Source organism: Leiobunum rupestre, chromosome 1, assembly GCF_980474605.1.
Source record: "Leiobunum rupestre chromosome 1, qqLeiRupe1.1.hap1, whole genome shotgun sequence".
NCBI classification, from domain to species: Eukaryota; Metazoa; Arthropoda; class Arachnida; order Opiliones; family Sclerosomatidae; genus Leiobunum; species Leiobunum rupestre.
The window spans coordinates 53,347,774-53,358,510 of NC_143384.1; positions in this window are offsets into that span (position 1 = coordinate 53,347,774).

A 10,737-nucleotide genomic window follows, 5' to 3' on the forward strand; every position below is an offset into this window, starting at 1 on the left:
ATCTTTTTCTGTATAATACAATATAAAAAAGAAATATTGTATAGAACATTATAAAAATATTATAAACATTCTTTAGAGAAAATACTAAAAACATTTATTGTTGGAACTCCAAAAAATATTATGTAGATAAAATCCTTATAACATTTTGAAGTGTAAAACCCTTAAAACATTTTAAAGTGTAAAACCCTTAACACATTTTGAAGTGTAAAACCTTTAAAAAGCGTGCTAAAGGATAGTTAATGTTTCCCTATTTGAGATAAAGACAGGTGAAGCGACTCCTCGAAAACGAGTAGGGTGAAGTTGTATGAGATAACCTAGTACACAATAACTATTTTTAAATAAGAAAGCATATGTATTTAAATTTTGGACCTTTTTGGGTGTGTTCCGGTTAAGAATACGAATACTCCAGAGACGCAGGTGGGTTAAAGGTTCATTTCCACTGGGTTATTTCCAGGGAAATCCGTGGTCACAGCCGATACACAAGTGATGGTGACGTCGCAGCCAGCAGCTAGTAAGTAATTAGCATGTATCCTAAAGCGGCAGTTTGGAATTCAATTGCCTTTTCCTTAATATCATGTTTAATGGCGTATTCAGCAACGCACACCTCCCTTTTTCCTTCCTCTCGCCACCAAAGTAGTTGTGGAAAATGTTTGTTTATCGAAGAAAGTGCTCTAAAATTTTGTTGCATTTTATCGCGTGCTTGTGTTATAAGGTTTTGTTGGGAATTTTTATGTATACCGCCTAAGTATAGGTAGTAGCCTACTCCTGGTTATTTAAAAATGCCATGTGGAAAAATTTGATCGGGAAACAAGTCTTTCTGATGTAAATTTATATAAAAGCGCTATTTTCAGCTTACACAAATTAGGTGGGTGTTATAAGTTAGGCCAGTTATTATCTTTGTAAAAAATTGTATTTCAAATTACGAAATTGAAATTAGTCTGATCTAAAAGTAAGTTCCAAAAATATAATAAACTGACAAGTTATTTGCAGTTTAAGTGAAATCAGAAAAACTATGCCCTTAATAGAAAAAATAATAATAAAGAAAGGTAAAATCATGTAGAGCAGGAAAATGAAATATTTATAGTTAGTATTGAATGAAATAAAAAGACAAGTTTTATTCCGCTCTTAGCTCATCGTTTTAGAAATTCACTTCATTTTTCCTTAAAATTTGACCAAATGATGAGTTGTACTATTATCCTAAATCAAGTGTTGGAACCAAAAATATGTACTTAAAAAATCAACGGTACCAAACGAAAAAAGTAATTTAAACTCTAATATAAATTATATTTTATATTGTAATAAGGAAATTGGAAATGAAGCCATTTGAATGACACAAAATAACAAAGGTATATCGAAAAATTGCTCTGTGGAATTTGGAGAATATAAACCATAGATTAAGTCTTAAAAGGCAATAGTCTATGATAAGAAAAACTGATCAAAATTAAATAAATATTAACTTTCCATAGTTTTAATTCGAAAAATCTTTTTAGGATAATTATCGTTGTTTTAAATAGTGTAGCGAGCCAGTGGCAATGTAAATATCACGGTTGAGATATAGAGTTGCAATGCACTGAAGAACATATACTTGGAAGAAGAAACCTTTTCCTTCTCTATCAGAAACATTTTCATTTTAGATTCTGCTCTTTGTTAAAAAGCAATTTTCCATTTGCTTTAAAACCTTATGAACAAAGTTATTTCATAAACATCCACCATATTAGTCAAAAATTCATATTTTCTGACTGATTGAAGTTGCTATTCTATAAAGTAGTACTTCTCTTTATTACCATATAAACAATTTCCTTACTTAACAAATCAAATAAACTAAGACGGAAGCTTCAAGCAAAAAAGAACAACTGAGAGAGCTCTAGTAGAGTTCAACCTTTTATCCATACGGGCACCCTTGAGCCACAAAACTTAAGTCAATGCATGTCGAAAACCTTGTTTTTAGAAACGTCAAACGTTGCAAATGATAAATTTTAAACTAATGACGTAGAGCAGTAAATCGAATCAGAAAAACATACTCTTTTCCTGTTAGAGCTAAATAATATAATAATAATTATTATTATTAATTATAAATAATAATTTTTGATTCAATCGGCTTTTTTGTGTCATCCATTTTTATATAATTAATAATCGATTAATTTTTGTGTTTTTCGTGTAAGTTTTAATAATAATTTATTGAAAAATGTCTGAAAATGTTTTGAATTAGCGAAATTACTGTCAATTTCAGAAAAACGAAAGTCTTACACCTCGAAGGGGTTCAAAATCAGCGAAATCCGGCTCACAGGCAGATTCATTCCATTTATTTGTTTTGAAAGTTAAATAGCACAGACACAGAATAAGTCTAACACCGCAACCTTTAGCAAACTTATTGGTTATTGCTGATTGGACACTTTAAATGCTGAGATGCAGGAAAGGTATCATGAGTCTAAGAGAAGTGTTATTGGTTCTTGGCTTCTTGCTGGTAATATTATATTGAGAACTCCCTAAAAGGGAAAATAATCTAAAATTAAAGTCTTTCAATAAGGGGACGCGGTATTTTGAAACAGCTTTATCCGTAGATCCCTAGTATTCTGTTCATAGAATGTCCATATAAAAACTTATTTTTAACTTTAACAATATTATAAATCAGTAAGCGTCTCATAAGAAATTTGTAAAAAAATCTGCTAAGTATTTGTTAAAAATATTTAACTTGAAAAGGTCCTAAAATAACAGAATTAAATTTGTTTTAAATATTATTTTGGTTATATTCAACCTAGAGGGAAATTTGTTTGGGATAAATTTCAAATATTAGTTTTCCAACCACGGATAATATTAAGAATAGTTAGAAAAACGTCGAACAGTTTGGTCGAATATACAGGACCAGTAAACAGATTAAATGCTTTTCGAATACTTATTCATTTGAGGTAAATATTTTCAGAGTTCTAGTTTTAGTTTTACTTTCATGTTCTAGTATAAGTCAAAAACCGTCAAGGCTAAATAACTAGCCAATAAGAGGCTCTACAGCTAATTGAGTAGCACAATACCATGCGAATTCAATAATCATGAAAATCAAAACGATATTTAATATATTTTTGATATTGTTTTAAAATTAAAAATATTTGCTCAAGCTTTTTGTACGGTTCGCTTGTTTCTCACTCTTAAATGGTGCTTGCGGACTGTTTGAACAGGACTTGGCCTGCTATGAACTCAAAGATGACCACTGTTAAAGAAATAAGAATTCCTTACAGGTGCAAAATAAAAACTCCTGACAAATATAACAACGTAAATGTTTTCGCTTTCTGATTGACAATATCTTCCCTTACAAGAAATTCACGTCCATGGAAATTGTGAAATAGTTCAAAGCGTGCGTTAAGGTTCATTTCGATGTATCTCAAAACGCTGAAATGAAAAAAGTTATTAAGGTCTCTCGTTCGCTGAACAATATATCACGAACAGTGGTGTAACCAGGTCAATGCACCCAATGCAATGCCTCTTGGCCCGTCTAATTTATAGTGTCCCGCAAGCTAAGCAGTCCACCACGGGTGTCACTGGTGAAAATATTGTGGGGACAATTTTGCATTGGGCCCAACATTTATAAATACGCCACTGATCACGTCTCTATTTCCAATACCATGGTAACCAACTTATGCGTATTGACTATTTTGTCTGTTTTCGAAATACATTTTAAGGGGTCGATTAAGTTGGCCCCCCTTTTTTTATTTCCCAGAAAATTTCTCTATCAATTTTATTCACCCACAATGTGACCAAATGCGATAGCAAGAAAAAGAGATGCGACTTAACCATTATCGAAATATAATTAAAATTTAAAGGGGGGCTAAATTAACGTCAGCCCCCATAATTTCGTTATTTAACCAGGACAGAACATAGCCACTGCATGTCAGTGCGAAGAAATGCGACAGGTATAATTTTGATTGCGAAAAAATAGTTTATGAGAAAATTAATAGAGAAAGTGGGGAGGGGGCTAACTTAACAGTAACCCCCCAAATTAATTCATAATTTTAATTAACCTTATCGTCAATGAGAATTAATGCGACACTATTTTTAACGAATGCGACAAATTAGGTTATGAGATAATAGACAAATGCAAAAAGGGGGCTAATTTAATGGCAGCCCCCTTCCCGAAATATAAAAATAAGTTATATAAAAAAAATTAAGTCGTTAACGCGGACCAATGCGACAACCATTTTTCCAAATGCGACATCAATAAAAATAGTTCTTCGTAACCAGATAGGAATATGACCAATAATAGTTAACGGACCAATGCGACAACACCTTTATTAATTGCGACAATATTTAATACCTGCGAAACTTACTACTAAATGCACTCCATTTGTGTTTTAGAAGCGATAGTTTTATACAATAAAACTGATAGTACTGACTGCGTATGATTACGAATCATTTCTATTCGAAAGCAGCATCTGGGTAACTGCTTACGACATCATTTTAATACATGTTACTTTATTTTAAATGAATGGGACATCATTGTAAGTGAATGCGACATCATTTTAAGCGAATGCGACGTCATTTTAATTTAATGCGACATCATTTTAAGTTAATGCGACATCAATATAAAAATATAACATCAATATAAATAAATGCGACACAAATATAAATGAATGCGACCTCATTTAAAAAGAATGCGACCATATTTTAAATTAATGCGACAATTTTAATGCGAAACCATAAAATGAATGCGGCAGCAATATAAAAATGTAACATCAACATTAATAAATGCGACATCAATATGAATGATTGCGACATCAATATAAATGAATGCGACCTCATTTTAAATAAATGCGACCATATTTTAAATTAATGCGACAATTTTAATGCGAAACCATAAAATGAATGCGACATCAACATAAATGAATGCTGCAGCAATATAAAGTAATGCGACATCAATATAAATGAAAGCGACATCAATATAAATGAATGCGATATCAATATAAATGAATGCGACATCATTTTAAGTGAATGAGACGTCAATATAAAAATGTAACATCAATATAAATAAATGCGACATCAATATAAATGATTGCGACATCAATATAAATGAATCCGACCTCATTTTAAATGAATGCGACCTCATTTTAAATGAATGCGACCTCATTTTAAATGAATGCGACCTCATTTTAATTGAATGCAACCTTATTTTAAATTATTGCGACAATTTTAATGCGATACCATAAAATGAATGCGACATCAATATAAATGAATGCGACATCAATATCAATGAATGCGACATCAATATCAATGAATGCGACTTCAATAAAAATGAATGCGACATCAATATAAATGAATGGGATCTTATTTTAAATCAATGCGACCTTATTTTAAATAAATGCGACCTTATTTTAAATCAATGCGACCTTATTTTAAACCAATGCGACCTTATTTTAAATTAATGCGACATCATTTTATTTGGAATCCATAAAATGAATACGACATCAATATAAATGAATGCGACATCAATATAAATGAATGCGACATCAATATAAATGAATGCGACATCAATATAAATGAATGCGACATCAATATAAATGAATGCGACATGAATATAAATAAATTTAACCTCATTTTAGATAAATGCGTCCTGATTTTATTTGAATGCGAACTCATTTTAAATGAATGCGACCATATTTTAAATTAATGCGACAGAATTTTAATAAATATATTATTTTAAATGAATGCGGTATCATCGTTTATATTGATGTCGCATTCATTTATATTGATGTCGCATTCATTTATATTGATATCGCACTCATTTATATTGATGTCCCATTCATTTTATGGAATCACATTAAAATTGTCGCATTAATTTAAAATAAGGTCGCATTTATTTAAAATGAGGTCGCATTCATTTATATTGATGTCGCAATCATTCATATTGATGTCGCATTTATTAATGTTGATGTTACATTTTTATATTGACGTCGCATTCACTAAAAATGATGTCCCATTCATTTAAAATAAGGTCACATTCATTAAAATGATGTCTCAAGCATTCACCCAGATGTCGCTTTCGAATAGAGATGATTCGTAATCATATGCAGTCGGTACTATCAGTTTTCTTTAATAAAACTATCGCTCCTAAAACACAAATGGAGTGCATTTATTAGTCAGTTTCGCAGGTATTAAATATTGTCGCAATTAATAAAGGTGTTGTCGCATTGGTCCGCGTTAAAAACATAATTTTTTTTCAATTTTTAATATTCTGAGGCTACACATAAATTAGCTTTTTACTTTACCTAATTTGTTGAATTCGTGTAAAATAGTGTTGCATTAATTTGATTGCCGTTTCCTTAGATTGTTTTTTTTCTAAATCTGATAAAAACAATTTTTGTTATGAAATACTCTTTCTATTGATGTCGCCTTTTAAAAAACGATTGTCGTGTTAAATAGCGTTAAACTCGCAAATTATTTTTTTAAACTCTTTTATTATATTTTGGGTGCTGCCATTAAACTTTGATATCTATTATTGGTCATATTCCTATCTGGTTAGGAAGAACTATTTCTATTGATGTCACATTTGGAAAATGATGGTCGCATTGGTTGGCGTTAAGGACGTAATGTAATTTTTGTTTTACTTGTTTTGTTATATTTTGGGCGCTGCCATTAAATTAGCCCCCTTTTTTATATATTATTGGTCACATAACAATCTGGTTAGGAAGAACTATTTCTATTGAGGTCGCATTTGAAGAAATGATTGTCGCATTGGTCCAGGTTAACGACGTAATTTATTTTTTATTACAAATTACATATATAAAATTTGGGGGCTGCCACTAAATTAGCCCCCATTTAATATTTTCTATTAATGGTCACATTGCAATCTGGTTACGAAGAACTTTTTTTATTGATGTCGCATTTGGAAAATGGTTGTCGCATTGGTCCGCGTTAACGACTTAATTTTTTTATAGAACTTATCTTTTTATATTTCGGGGAGGGGGCTGCCATTAAATTAGCCCTCTTTTTGCATTTGTCTATTATTTCATATCCTAATTTGTCGCATTCGTTAAAAATAGTGTCGCATTAATTCGCATTGGCGTCTCTTTATATTAAGGTTAATTAAAATAATGAATTAATATGGGGGTTACTGTTAACCCCCCCCCACTTTCTTTATTAATTTTCTCATAAACAATTTTTTCGCAATCAAAATATCGCATTGACATGTAGTGGCTATGATATTCTGTCCTGGTTGAATAACGAAATTATGGGGGCTAACGTTAATTTAGCCCCCCTTTTAATCTTAATTATATCTCGATAATGGTTAAGTCGCATCTCTTTTTATTGCTATCGCATTTTGTCGCATTGTGGGTGCATAAAATTGATAGAGAAATTTTCTAGGAAATCAAAAAAGGAGGGCCAACTTAATCAACCCCATTTGAAGCCTTTCTCGAAACAGAGGCTACTGATATTGGGTCCCTTGTTATTTGGTAGCTCGTTGTGAATATCGTCTTCACATTAATTACAATAACTTTGAACAATTTCTTTAAATGGAAGGTATTACAAAGAATGGCCACCAATGGATGGCAGATGAGTCTTGTTTCACTTCTTGTAGCTTCAGATGGTTTTCTTGATCGACCAGAGAGTTTTTTTATAATTTAGTTTCTAAAATTATTGGATTAGATTTCTTGTTTAGATAAGCAGAACATGTCCGAGCTGCCCAAAAGTCAATAGTTTATATAAAGTAAGCTTAAAAGGAAACTTGAGGACTCGCATTTTAATAACTATAAAGTATTTTTATATTTGACATTTTTATATAAATTAAAATTTAAAAAAAAATATATATGTTAAATAACTTTTATTTTTCATTTATAAGTTTAAAGAGAGCGTCACAAATATGCCTTGTAGGTCAAGACTCAGAATTATAACATCAAACCCATCGCTTAGTTTTAGGCTAGTTATATTAAGGTATTAACTTTGTAAACAATTCAATTTTATTTCTCAATTCTCTAATCGCTTGTGTGTTTGATAATTTGCTTCTACCATATCCGACTTACACACAAGCTCGCGGTTATTTATTTTGCATTATAAATATGGTAAAGCAAAAAAAAAACATATCCGACTTACACACAAGCTCGCGGTTATTTATTTTGCATTATAAATATGGTAAAGCAAAAAAAAAACATATCCGACTTACACACAAGCTCGCGGTTATTTATTTTGCATTATAAATATGGTAAAGCAAAAAAAAAATACAGGGTGTCTACATTTGATTGGCCCAGGCATTTTTCTCAAACATGATACCTTCTAGAAATGTATGTACTCTCTCGGTGGAGATCGTTGTTATTTGTGAATTTCCGAAAAATCGTGAAATTTTGCACGGTTTCAGAATATGAAGTTTTTGAACGCTAGGTGGTAGATGAAAAGTTTCAAAGAGTAAGTTGTAGAGCATACTCGAAAACCATTAATGGAGTTGGTATTTTCCATATATTACATTTTGTCACTGAAATAATAGGTCATGAAAAATTTAAGTTGGTACTACCCAAATGTTTTTACGCTGCATGTTATTGTCTGTGGAAAATGCCCAGGACGTCATAACACTAATATGGAAGACACAGTCATCGCCAACTTTGTCGCTTACCCTCGAGCAAGTATAAGAATGGCATTCTCCGATTGGGACTTGTCAAAATATTATGTCTGGAGCGTCCTTAACCACCATAAATTTCACCCATTTCGTGCCACGCTCCACCAAGCACTTCACGATGGTGATCAGAGCCTTAGGTTGGATTTCGGTAACTGGTTTAGTACCATGGTGGATGCCAACGAAGATTTCCTCTGTTTAATCTTGGCGTCCGACGAGTGTTCCTTTGGAAGGGATGGCCCATTTAACCCCCAGAATAACCATATGTGGAACAATGTAAATCCGCACTGGGGATTTCCACATCACAATCAAGTACAATTCCGCTTAAACGTCTGGGCAGGTCTACTAGGAGATCGCGTCATTGTGCTATTTGTTCTCGAATCGGCTTAATGGGGGGAGCTACTTGGCGTTTCTACGATATAAAGTAGCTGTAGCATTGGAAGATGTCCCTTTAGTCGACCTGCCACGAATTTCGTTTTTTCATGACGGTGCACCTCCTCACGAGGAACGACATTTGGTGCAAAACCTCAACACCGAGTTCCCTGAGCGTTTGATTGGGAAGAATGGTCCAGTGCGATGGCCTCCTAGGTCCCCAGATTTGACACCACTGGTCTTTAACCTGTGGGGTTCGTCAACGAGGAAGTATACAAGACGCCAGTCACTAGCGAAGACGACTTGCGCCAGAGAATCATTTCAGCGTTCCAACTCGTTACTCCAGATATGGTCCGTGGTTCATTCCAGAATACGCTTCATCGCGTACGGATTTGTACATCAAAACATGTTCATTTTTCACAGACAATCATTACCATAACATGAGGCGTAAAAACATTTGGGTAGTACCAACTTGTTATTTTTCATGAACTATTATTTAATTGACAAAATGTACGACTTTGACCATACCAACTCCATTAAAGGTTTTCGAGTATGCTCTACAACTTGCTCTTTGAAACTTTTCGTTTGCCACCTAGCGATCAAAAACTAAAAATTTTAAAACCGTTAACAATTTCACAATTTCTCTGAAATTCACAAATAACAACGATCTCCAACGAGAGATTACATACTGAAAATTTCACAATTCTAGAATGTATAGTTTTTGAGAAAAATGCCTGGGTCGATCAATTGAAGACACCCTTAATTTACCTGCGATCGATGATTTCTGAAAAACTCCGACGAAATCTTCTACAAAACAGAAAATGCACTGAAAGTGATTCAAACGACGTTTTTCCAATGTAAGCTCTCTTTCCTCCTCGCAAAAGCTGTTTTGTGCTATGTAGTAGCATCTTTACATAGGATTTTTCAAGGACTATAGCTCGCAGACCATTTCCAAATTCCTTTTTCAAGATAGGGTTGACGTAAATGTCGTTGTAGAATAAGTCGTTTCTTTGTATCCATTTTGCAAAACGTTCTTTCAAAAACCACACTTAAGATAGAATTATACCAAAAGTAGCTAAAGTTTAGTCTAATAAAATATAATTGTTGTTGTAGCATCGTCATCAGTCAAGAGGTGGGCTACAATGTCCATAAGTTCCCAAGCAAAGAATTTAAGGGTCCAAGCACCATCAAAAGTTCAGTTAAATAAGATTCCAACGACAACACAGTTTCTGAAGAGATGTCAATTTCTTGCAATTTAAGGAGCAGAGTTTTGTGATCCACAGCCAATAGACGGTAAAAGAAATTATTCGCTCCAAAATAAAAACCGTCAAAATTTAAGAGTTTTTAAATTAAAAACGCGTGAATCTCGATGATATCGCCCATTTTTTCGTCGCACGTGTAATTATTTATTCTGATAATAAAATAGAATCACGTGGGCTTAGAAATATTTATCCGCATTTGTCTTAGCCAATAAGATTATCCCTTCCGAGCAAGCACGCGCCAATTTACATAATGAACCGATGATGATTTTCAAATCAATTTCTTTTAAGATCTATAAAACGTTAACGTAAAGGCAATTAGAAAGTCTTCAGCAAAATGGAAGAAACAAGTTGTTTTGAAGTGATGCGGGTTGAAATCCAGATTGCAACCCAAATAATAATTTACGCCTCAATAAATAAAGAGTATCTCGTTTCTAAGCGAAGCATTCCGGTTCTTTGCGATAGCTTGTAAAACGGCGTTTTGACAGACCAGGAGACAGAACTAGGAGTTCACAGCTG